We start from the raw sequence: 12,958 nt of genomic DNA, 5'->3' as shown, positions 1-12,958 counted from the left end.
GATTGTTTGAAACACATGAAATACGTTAAATTTAACACACATTTTTCAACTGTGTATTTATCAACATACGCACAATCGCGAAATATTGTTAAAAGAAAGGTACGCACAAAGTACACGGTGCTCATAAACTCGCTCAAGATATTAGAGAAAAAAATTGCTCCGCGGATGTAAATGCAATGTTTCTGTAATCGCCGCGAACGAACTGGCAAAGCTATATACGCGCGTAAACGTCGAAAAGAAGAGGAAATATCCGCAAAGGGGAGGGACACGGGGATGAGAATCGTACAAGATAAGCGTCTGTGACAAACGAGTGGATTAATAACAGCCGCTAGAATGCTGGTTGTCGACATATTCTTGCCGTTTATTGTGTTCCTCCCTTGACGAAGAATGAATGCGTAATAACAAAGAATACAAATGATTCATTGTTCCCCATGTAATATCGCGAGATTGCTCAGTTTTACAATAAACACAACGAAACAACAAAGATTGCCATTTTGTCTACGTCTCGTTATAGATGATCAGTTTTGTAATAGCAAAATAGTTGATGACAAAGTCAAAGAGTAAGCATTTCAAGTTTCTTTAAGGTAAACTTGGTTAGTCATATAGCTGATGATAACGATTATAATTTGCAACTTTACGTACAGTCAGGTGAAATATAATTAAAATCATTAATTATCTGTCACTACTGTAATTAATTTTAAAGAGAGTATTTAATAAAAATATTTTCTCATCTTATTTTTAATTCGCTTTGATTTAACTCTCCGGAACTGACGTCAAATAATAGTTACTAGCTATAGATTCAGAGCTCTGGATCTACACGAAAAGAATGATTTTGCTAAAATTTTGCTAGGCACAGATCTGAAAATAATTTCATATTGGACCCATTTAATTTATATTAATTACATTTATGTTAATTAAAAATGCACTAATTAATTTCAAGGAGCCAAGGAGACATAACTTTTACAAAAAAGAATAAATGTATACTTATTTTAAGAGTATACTTATTTGAGAACAATCTAATCTTAATTTATCGATGTAGTGTAAAGTTAATTGAATTGTTTGACATTTTTAACAAAAAAATTTATTTGAGTGGATTCAATAGACCGTCAATTTCCAAAGGGCTAAATGAATGCAATATCCTTTCCATATTATGTTTACATGTATACAAGCTAACTTACATCCACGATGCCGATATCGATGCCATTATCGAATATTACGCTTCTCAAATACAAACAGCCTCAAGTAACGACTAATGGTCGTCATATTCGAATAAATACTGTTCTCCATAGAATTTCTCTTTGTTTCCATAAACTATCGCGACTACGTTCGCTGTCGTTACAACAGTGGCTGTTATCGCTAAGTTGGCGGATCGCCGCGGTATCGACTGCGCGATTTATTCTGCAAACGGTAATGCACTGTACACGGCGTCGTATAAAACTATATTCTCCCAGTCGCGTGTGCGAGCAAACGAGCATGCCAGCCGAAGCTTCGTCGGGAAGCAGCCTCTTTCGAGAATATTGGAACTGTGCAAAGCCGCTTAACCGGACAATCTGTCGTAAATATCCAGCAAACGCTCGGCTTACGTGTATAAATATATAATGCGGACTCTCTCCTGTATATATACACATGCATGAACCGATTGGACAATGTCGGAAAACATTTTTCGGAAAAGTATATCATCGCGCCCATTCCCCACGAGGCAAAGAAAAACATGAAAAATATATTGGTATCGTGAGCACTTATACCTCTGATCTCTGAGTAAAGCCTATAAACAACCTAGGTGTACAAGGTGCACCTGCTTTTCTTCTCCCTTTATACATATTTCACGATCAAAATTCTAATAGCTTTAAAGGTGACTTAACAAAACATGCAACAAAACATATTAAAGAAATACATGTACATTTTACAAGCAAATAAATATTGGATGAATGTTATTCAAAACTTGTGTTTTTATTGAGAATATGCAAAAGAGAAAATTCTATAATACTTTAGATATATGATGTAGATGTAAAAATAAATTCGTCGTTATTTGATCACTCAAAACGAATCCATCAAAAAAATCCAAGACGCATCTAACATGGCCATGGCCTTTGGAAAGACTGTATATACAGAACATATAGATGTAATAAAACGAAGAAATAAAGTACGATTCGATCGGAACGTAATTAAATAGCGATCCCTTTCAGAGCAAGAAGCGCTAATACGGAACGATAGTCGGATCGGCAATGAATCCAACTTAAATCGTTCATTACGTTCAGGCGAGCGACACTGTCGCGTGATTGCTCCACCATTGCCGCGAATATATTGCGGTCAAATTTACAAGCGCGCTTCTGCTCGGGTCGCTCGTTGCGGTAGCGAACGAACGTGTAACGCACCCCTTGTCGTTCATAATACCAGTGTATACGATTTCCAGTGATTCATTCACTACAATCCCCGCCAGCGCATCGCCTGAACGTTAATCGTGATCAATTTAATCCCTTCGTGATACCACTTCCTCGTGTCTCTCATTCCTTGTCGACGTATGTACGAAAAAAAAAAATCGTTGACACAAGATTTTGGAAAAAACAAAAAGAATCATTTTGCGCCTACGATTTAAACAGGGCTTGGTTCTTGTTTACTCGGATGTAAAAATAAGCTGCATCCAATTTAAATTAAAACTTAATCGGCCCGTAATGTCAACTTTGTTTCGTAGTGGTTCGTAGAATGTTTGTGACATGGCTGTATTTAAGCTTACAAAGTCTGCCGTCTGTTGGTGAATTGAGAAAGTTGTTGGCGTCGAAAAAAAGGATTATTATTTTAACCAGTTAAGAGATAATATTAACTTCTAAAATTTCTAGATGCAACATTCTATACTGTTTTTGAAATTTTTTCTTTGTTCCGTATATTACGCTTAATATAATCTCGTATACTATTATTTAACGTATTATTAATATATAATAATTATACCAAAACGATATATTGTTTGTATATTCACTTTGTAGACAAATTTAAATATATTAAATATATATACTGCAAATATATTAAATGTAATATATTAAAAATATATTAAATGTATTAAAACTGATTTAGTATAAGTTAAAAATATGTTCAAAAATAATTAAAATTAAAGATTTTTTTCTCGCATGATTGTAATATTGCCAATCGAGTCTGTGTCTCTATCGATTTCAGGTGCACCAGACAAGGCGATTAAAACTTTTTCAACGTCAGAGAGAAAATATTGACTCAATTACTGGAAAAGAGTTTCGCGCATGAAAATTTCTTTTAGAGGATAGCTATCGAGCAATTTCAACCACGTCACTGCGGATGCGCTCGCGGGTATTTACACAACGCAAAAATCTCAATAAATTCCACAAAGAAAACCTGGAAATAAAGCTTGAAAGTGAAAGATAATCATTGTTCGTAGTGATACTCGCTGGCTTAGCTGGCTATGGTATCAAATTCTCATACATTTGTGAGGCAATCTATACGGTTAGAAAAAATGTGTTGAATTTAACATAAATCGCATGTGCCAAACGATCCACTCAATTTTTTTAGTTAATTTTTAAACATAAGATGAATATATTAAAAGGTAACACAAATATTATGTAAGAGAATAAATACAAAGAAAGATAACATTGACACAGTTTGTAAACAAACGTGAAAGCATGTTTTTTGTTAGAAAATTAATATTTATGATATGTTAAATTAACATGGATTTTATTCATTTGTTTTAGAATTTTAAAATATGTTATTTTTGTGTTACTTGTCCACTTACTCATAAATTGTGTCATTTTTACACAAAAAACAATGAATCAATTTCACAAAAAATCTTTAAATAACATAATGACATTATGTTAAATTAATACTTGAATATGTTAAAAAATTCAACACAAACTGTTAACAAGAACGTGTGTAGACCGTTTCTAACACAAATTTTTTTACTATGTACCACTGTAAACTTCTCTAAAGCGTACCAATTTTTATAAAAATTATATAATAAATTTTCTTGGAAAGACTTTTAATATGAAAAATTTTCTAAGAATTCAAAGAACATTAATTATAGAAACAGTAGCAAATATTTTGCATTTGTATTAAAAATTTTGTAAAATTTTTAACATATCCTTGTGTTAATTTAACGTAATATAATTGTTATTTGTATATTTTGTATTAAATTAATATTTAACAATTCTTATCAGTGATAAAATAACACAAGAATAAGTAAAAAAAAAAACAATTAACATGAAAATAATGTTTTTTTAAACATATATGGAAAGAATGGTTTTGCCAGTGAATGAAGTATTGAATGAAGTATTTAAAAATTTAACTAGATACAGATCTGAACATAATTTTGTTTAAACAATTTGACAAGAAAAATATATTAAATTTGACTTTACGGATTTGTTCACTTTGAAATTAATTGCAGAAATATATTAATTTACATTTTGGCACACATAGAAGTTAAAAATAATAAAATGTTACTTCTAAGTCAAGGAATTGGATTACTATTGCTCCTTTAACAATGTAAGTATACCGAAATATAAGACTTCAGTTAAATATGTTTAATGTAAAGATCAAAGAATTTTATATCAAATTTTAGAAAAGTCAAACGTGAGTCAAATGCAGAGGAAGTTTTTTACCTTATGACAGCAATGCAGAATTATGACGCGAGAGACTGAGAAGGGTGATCGATGTATCTCTATAGGATGGCATATCGACATGCCGTTCACGTATACGTAAACGATAGTTTCATTGGATTGCATCGTTTTCGTGACTCTCATGGCTCTCGTGCAAAGACTCAAAAGCGAAGCTCTCATTAATCGTTCCGTTCTTTCGGCTCGCGCCACGTCGACGTCGTCGTCGACGCTACTCCGGAGCACGAATTTCGAAACGCGAGTATAATTTATCGCACACGTCCGTCACGCGACTCTCTCGGCCTTCTTCGCGACGCTTGTTAAGAACTACGGGTAAAACTGAGATGTGGTTCTTATTCCATTTTTCCCTACAACCGCTTAAGCGTACTTAGCAGCGCCGCGGCAACTTAATTTTTCCATCTCCCCATCATCTCTCTTTCTCTTTGCTGGTACTTAAAAAATCTTACATAATGGAAGCTCTTAGGCGTTCTTAAGACCCGTAATGAGAGCGCCACACCTACTCGAAGTTCGCAGGAGATTCATTCAAAGTCGGCCACGGTCGCGTAATTAAATTTTAAAGAACGCCAGCTTACACCGTAATGTGAGCGGCCACCGCGTCGGATAATGTAAATGGCAGTACAACGACGTAAAGTCGTCGTTTCGTATGTAAACATGTATTAGACCCTTACCACGTCGCCGAAACTTCAGCGAACAAACACGGCCATTGGACGGCTCAGTAAGTTCTTAATGAAGCTTAGGCTTGGATGTTGGGTTCATTTTGCCCACCCACTGGCTTCTTAGTGCATTTACGCCACAACGAGCGGACTCGCAGGTAATGGTTGCCAGTCTCTATCTTGCTACTCGTGACCCAAAAATGTGTATATACGGAATTGTTAATAGGCGACCACCACTATTACCCGAGGGAATTTTCCTTCCGCAACTTTGTGGAAGCTGCATATGAGTAGCAATAATGCAGTACCGCCCACAGAGAGACAGTGAGAGAGAGAGAGAGAGAGAGAGAGAAAGAGTAGAAGATTATCGACCAAAAGTTTGCCAAAAGAACTTTAATCTTACAAAGTTAGCGAAGGATAATACATGCATTAAATTAAGATATATGTTTATATTAGGTGTTAGAATTAATTCGTAGCGTTTTACAAGTGATGGGAAGTACTTTCATTAATGTATTTTTTAATGCTCATGTGAAATAAATAACATTCTTTCATTAAAAAACGCTACGAATTAATTCCAACACCTAATACGTAGAATCATTTTTACTTTCTTCTTTATTTTTTCTACTTTTATAATTATAAATTAATACTCCAGTTTCAAATTTTAAAAGATTCTCAATACACTCGGCTATATTTTTTTTACAATTGTTTCTTGATATAAAAATATTCATTTATCTGTGTTATATTTTCGGACAGCACCTAAACTAGACTATATTAATTGTGAGCAAGCTTGTGGTTCTCTCAGAGAAATGTGTGACATGATTCACTTCCTATTTCAACGGAACGTGGAAAAGGCAAAGTGTGTACATTCCGCGTGTGTTTTCAACCAAAGGTTTATTCGACTGGCGCCGTGCCGTTAACTGGAAATTAAACGCTAACAGTATACGATAAAATTCCGCGGTCGGCCACCGGGCGCTCGCATGCCGCCATAATTAGCCGATGTATCGCGCAGTAGTTCGAAATTACGTAGAGGTGAACGGATGGCCGTTCGGTTCTCGTCGTTTTCCACTTTTTAGCAGGCGAGTTATATCGTCGCTCACTAACCATGTTTGCCGTTGCCTATGCCAGGATCTGCCAGCTGTTTGCGTTGCGCCGTGCAAGCCGCGCTACATCCATTAGTAACTTTATACTTAAATGCAACGAGGCGGCCGCGATGCAACTCCCATTGAGAGACGGTTCATCCCTTATTTGTGCCGGCCCTTATGTTGTCTTTGCGGTTACTTGTGGAAACTAACCACCTTTTCTTCATCTACCTCTCGCGGGGCCAGCTCTTTTTTAATACGACTAAACTCGTGCAAACTTCAATTAACTCGGTTGACTTCCACGAGTTCTTCTGCGTCTCGTAGAAATCTCAAATACAAAATGAAAAAAAAAAACATTTTTTCTAGTCGTACTGTTTTCTCATTGTGAGAGTTGTGCTGACATTTATATGCATTGTATAAAGACAAAAAAAAAATTATGATGAAATAAATCAAAATTTATTAATTCAAATAAATGAAGAAATAATTTTTAAGGCTTTTGCAATTAACTTTTTTTACAAGTAAAAATAAACAATAAATGCTAGAAAGATACTATTCTAATATTGTATCTAATATTGTATCTAAGAAAAGGATAAGAATATGTACAGATATTTAAGATGCGAATTAAAATCAAAACTTGAGTTTTTCCAAAATTTAAAACAATTTGCCTTTTTTTATGACAAAAATTATAATTCGCATTAATGCCGAGCAATAAAATACAAAAATAAATTGTCTTTTTATTTAATATCAGATTGCAAATAATGAGAATAATAATTTAGAATTCTATGAACCTAAATGACGCAATAAATAGATCTTGTGTTATTTTTAAATAGAATTAAAATAATAAATATTCAATATTAAAGTCTGATATCGGTTTAATGGATAATTATAGAAACATGATGAAAGCAAATTACTATTCCAAGGGTATAAGATTAAAGGGATAAGATTAAATGTCACATTTTTATTATTATAGTGAATAATCTAGTAGAATCTGATAATAACTCGCAGGACATCGATAATAATTCGAAATCAAATTGTCAAAGTACAATTAAGTAACATAATTTCCACATCAAAACATCTATTGCAAATATTGATTAAGCATAATACAATTTTCTAGAAATAGTATGTCCTAAAAATCTATATAAATTTTATAATCTAATAAAATTTTCTTTAAAAAGATATTAAATTTTTTATAGTTATAAACGTTTAAAGCGTACTTTGACTAGTAAAATTTTACTATTAGAAGAAATATAAATAACGAATATTCGGTTTAAGACAGATGTTATTACTTTTTCAATTTGAAAAAGAGCAAATGCGTTAAAAATAATAAAGATATTAAAAAATGTCAAACGTTCTGAAATATTTTATAGATACTTTTATGTTACTTGAGACATTATATCATATATGACATCAATTTATGAGTATAATAAATGTTTTCCATTTATCGTACTGAAGATATCGATGTGAGCCAACTCAAGTATAGGCATCGTTAGAAGTCATGTAAATGAAGAGCATCCATTATATCATAAAATTCTTATAAGTACCTCTCTATCAAAGCTACGCGAATTTTTTTCGGTCACGTAATAGTTTTCGACGGCAACGTAACGAGACAAAGGAGCAAAGGGAGCACAGAGAGAGATTATTAATCCCAATTGCAACAGAGCGCTTTCAGCAAATGGGATATCAAGTCACAATAAAGAGCTTAGTCATGCGTATTTTACATTTAGAGAACCCAGGGCGTGCAGCAAGCTTGAGGAAGAAGCTGGAGGAGGGTACACAAAAGAGCTAAATTATTTAACAAGATTTCAAGCCACGGTCGGAAGTTCCCTAGAAGTTCCCGTGTGTTTTGTTGCCCCATGCGGACTAAGCGTCCTGGGCTGCCTATTGCACGCTTAACAAGAGCAAGCCGTGCGCGCATATACATTTTTGTCTAGCTCGGGCAGAGAGTTTAATAGTGATGTGTCTGTCTGGTTCCTGACTTGCGCGAGAAACGTTGTCGTTTTAAAGTATACATACTTACGCATCGTTGTCTTTGCGTTGCTTGCCTCGGCGCTGCGTAAACATTTGGAAAACTCGAGCTCAGAATGCTCCGACAAAGTATCTTGATTATATACGTAACAATATTTCCGTATATATATATATATATATATATGTAAAATTCTCTCTGTGTGCATTTTTTAATAAGGTCGCGAGTTAAATTACAGATAATTTTAATACTTTACAAGTATCATAAATATTCAGGAAACTTAATAAACTTTAACAGTGCTTGGTCATAATTATCTTCTTTTCTTACAGGAATCCAATTTAATACTAAAAGATAGTGATTAATTACTTATTTTGAGTATTAAAAGCACTGAACTACAATGCTTTTAATACTCAAAACAAGTAATTAATCACTATCTTCCAGTATTAAATTTCTGTAAAAGTTTATCAATGTAGCAAAATTCCATTAACAATATAAATAATGTAACTTGAATAATAATTAATTCTATTATTCCGATTAACGTTTCCGATTAATCTCATCCGTTTAATTTCTCCATCGAGCGATTCAGCAATCGCCCCCGTGATAAACGCGAAAGAAATCGTACCGCGATTTACAATTAATTTCTTCGTTATCTGATTAAGACAGGCGCGAGAGAGAACTATTAGACCTTCGAAGACAGACAATTAAACCTCGGTTACTAAACCTGTTTTTGCCGAGTACGGACGCCCACGCCGCGCCTCGACTCGAATCGCGCGAGTACGTCGTGGTCTGTCTAGAGAGCTTACGAAGCGCGAAATTGCAGCGCTACATTTTCTTCGTCCGCTTCTTGCGTGAGGCAACCCTCGCCCCGGCAGCACACAGTCGCATCCTCTTTAATTTTCCTTCCGAGCTGCTTTACACCGGGGCGTGAAATTCACAGTAACTTTGGCCAATTTAGTTGCCTCGCGTGTGAGCACGAGATCCGTCATCAACCGGAACGCGAATGTGCGCCCTCGCTATAAGCGTGCTCATTATTGTGCGGAGTCTCTCTCTATTGAATCTCGGTGGAAATTATTAAAATACGTCAAGTTTAGAGCAGTTATCTAATTAGCCACGCCTCCCCCCCCCCCCGTAACTCCGTGAAATCACGGTAACAGTATTCGAGTTTACATTCGGCTAACAAATGTCACGTTTCTGCTTTGTTGTGCGTAAACGATACTTTCGTATAATCGCCGTAAATGCTTTTAATTCTATCAATCGATATCCGCCACACAGACACTATTAATGCCTTAATAATATAAAACTTTCTGACTTTCTTTCTTTTTTTCTTCTTCTTTTTCTCGTGTAACTAACATCGGATGTAAATTTTTACATATTCTGTAAGTTACGTAATTAATTGTAAATACAGATTATCAAGATTGTAAAATATTTATTAATGGACAACAAATCTCTATTATAATTATGCCGTGCCATCCAGATTGTTAATCGATCATTCAGTTTATGAATGCAATAATTATAATTATAATTAATTGTAATACATTCAAGGTTGTAAGATATTTTATTTACTAATAAATAAACAATTACTAATAAATAAACAAATCGCTATTATTGTGCTATACAGATTATTAATCAATCGGTTTATGGATGCACACAATAATTTTGATTCATATATACTTCAGCAGAAAAAATGACGCTTTACTAATTAAATTTTTAATTTTTAATTGATGATCAGATGTAAATTTTTAATATGTATTCCAAAGTACGTAAATTAATTATAATATACATATTTAAAATTGTAAGATATCGGTTAAGATCGACGATAAATCGCTATAATTGTGTCATCCAGATTATTAATCGATCATCCAATTTATATATATAATGATTCTGAATCATAATATATTTCAGAAATATATACATTTACAAGCCGGCACCATAATTATTCTGACGATCAATAATCGAGACGGTGGCACGAGAATACGCCTGCTTTATTATAATCTGTCTAACGATCATTTTGTACGTAGCCACCGTCGCGGCGCGATATTAATTCCAGTCTTCGTAATTAAAAGTTTTATCGGGAAATCGCGTATTGAGTACGCGAGCAAGTTCAATGGGGAGAATATAGACGAGAGCCTGTAGATTCCGAGGGGTGGCAGACGAAAGTCTAGCTTTAATATTAAACTGCACGCACACCCACACGCATGCAGGCACATATACACACGCACACACAGCCATCACGAGTCCGGTCCGATCTCTTCTTTTATCTATCAATATTTGTCATCATCTTTAGTTCTCCTCCTCCTTTGTCACCTTTACTACGTTCGCGAACTCTTCCCGTATTTGCAATTAATTATTTCTTATGAAAAGCCCAAGTCTCGAGCTACTCCCACCACATGCACGCAATAGAAACAAAAGAAAAAAATCAAGATAATTCGGAGACATATATAAGAGTAAATCTTTTTAAAAAATCATATAAAATAGCTATAGTTTGCTTCGTGATTAAGGATCACTTTAACAAACTTAATCAACCAATTAAGTATGTCAAAGTAACCCTAAAATTCCTATTTAGTCACCACTACTATTTCAGATTTTTCATGTATACTTTTAATTTTTTTCCATAGGCATAAATAAAATTTAAACTAATTTAACTTTATAAAGAATCATTAAAATCATCACAATTGATATTGAAAAAAAGATGGTTATACAAATTTGAAATAAAACTTTTTTGTATTATTCTTTATATATCATCTTTATTTAAATCTTCTTAAATTTAAGCAATTTATTCAAATTTTTTATCTAATCAAATAAACTAACTTAATTTCAAATGTGAAACTTAGACATTTCTATTTCGAATTTAAACACATAGCTTATTCGAATTTTTTGTGTCTGTACTTTATTAGCAACGAGACAGATTATAAATTGCTCAAACTTACTCTTGTAAAAAAAGGGTATCTTGCATGCAGCATCACAAATCCTTAAGAGAATAGAGCTGTAAGTCTCGCAAAATTCAAGGCGTTCTTACGAAAGAAAAATTCCAATGAAGTCCGACATCAAATTTATCAGACGCTTAACATTGTAATCTATACGAGTTACTCTGCTCATTTTTGCGCCCTGAGATTTTTAAATATCTCAGGCGACTACATAAGGAATAAAATAAAAAGAAAGAGAAAAGGGGATGGAATCGAAGTCCACACCAAAATACCGATTTAAACGGCGGAATCTTCTTTGATGACGTCTTTCCGTAATCCTCATAAGATGTACATGCGACGTATAGTAATTTACTTTATGAAGCTTTGCTCAACGCGTTGAGGTCATCACTTTCTCCCTTTATATCGACCGGCGTGATGCACCCCCGACGCTCATAACCCGTAATAACTAAGAACGACGTGGGGGTGACGAGCAACGTCAACAATGATAAACGTCTTTACTTGCTGCGCCGGCGAAAAGACCTGGCACGAGGCAGACCAGTTTTACCGGTAGGAACGAAGAAACGTAAAGATCATAGAATCTCCTCTCTCTCCCTCTCCAACTCCCTCTCCCCTTCCCCCTCTCTCTTTCTTCGGCAGTCGGCAGCGCAAAGCGGAATGGAGTGCCGACAATAGTAGAGTAAGTTATGAGAGTCAAATAACATCGATTGCCCCCCTTCCCTCCTCTCCCTTCCGAGTGAATTACGTGCGACACCCGTCGAAACTGTCGAAAGGGATGCATCTTGATACATCGTAAGCAACGATGTAAAACGATAGTTCTCAACGTTAACTATATTGTCGGCGCAACTTCCAGCTGCGCCACGTTTCTCAGGAGTCGCATATATTACGGAAAATTAGTGGAATACAGAATATTTGAACGAATATTCTGATTATTCTCTTTTTCTCAACTAGCGATTGTCAAAGATGAATATTTATAGAGTTAAGCAGAGAAGGTTGAGAAATGATGATATAAAATATTGAACTTATAATCCTAGACCATATTATTAAATGTATTTTAGATTTTTTGATAGATTTATTGAATAGCCGAATTCACAATTATTTTTATTTTTGTACATTTAAGGTAGAATCTTTATTTGTTTGAACATTCTTAATTAATAAAAAAGCAATTTTGATAGTATTTCAAATATTTATTTATTTTTGTAAAATAAAAAATACTTTTTGATATTACAAGTCTTTTAACAAGTATATCGTAAATAATAATATGATGAAAGACTGTATATCATCCAGTTAATACCTACTAGAAATAATATTAATATTATAATTTATCATTCAACAACGTAGCTGTCATGTAACACCATGTACTTTATTACATTTACATCGAGAGTGTGAAATTATAATATTAATATTATGTTACTTTTACTTAGTGTCGACTAAAATAAGCGTTTAAGAGAAACTTCTACAATAATGATTGCAATAATTATAAGATTAAGAGAGAAACTAGTTGTACAACCAGGCTTTAAACGCGCGCACAGAGTATAATTACAACCTGCCAAGATCTTTCAGCTCATTCGATCGTCTCGCGACCTGTGGGTCACATTCGCCTATTTAAGTGGACTGTTTAACAATTCAATGCCATACGTCGCATAACAAACTCGCATATACACCTTGATCAAACAAACGTCCGGAGCTGTCGCGATCACGCCCAGACCACTCG

This window comes from Acromyrmex echinatior, chromosome 8 (genome assembly GCF_024713525.1).
Source record: "Acromyrmex echinatior isolate Ae372 chromosome 8, ASM2471352v2, whole genome shotgun sequence".
Lineage (NCBI taxonomy): Eukaryota > Metazoa > Arthropoda > Insecta > Hymenoptera > Formicidae > Acromyrmex > Acromyrmex echinatior.
This window is presented reverse-complemented; position numbering follows the sequence as displayed.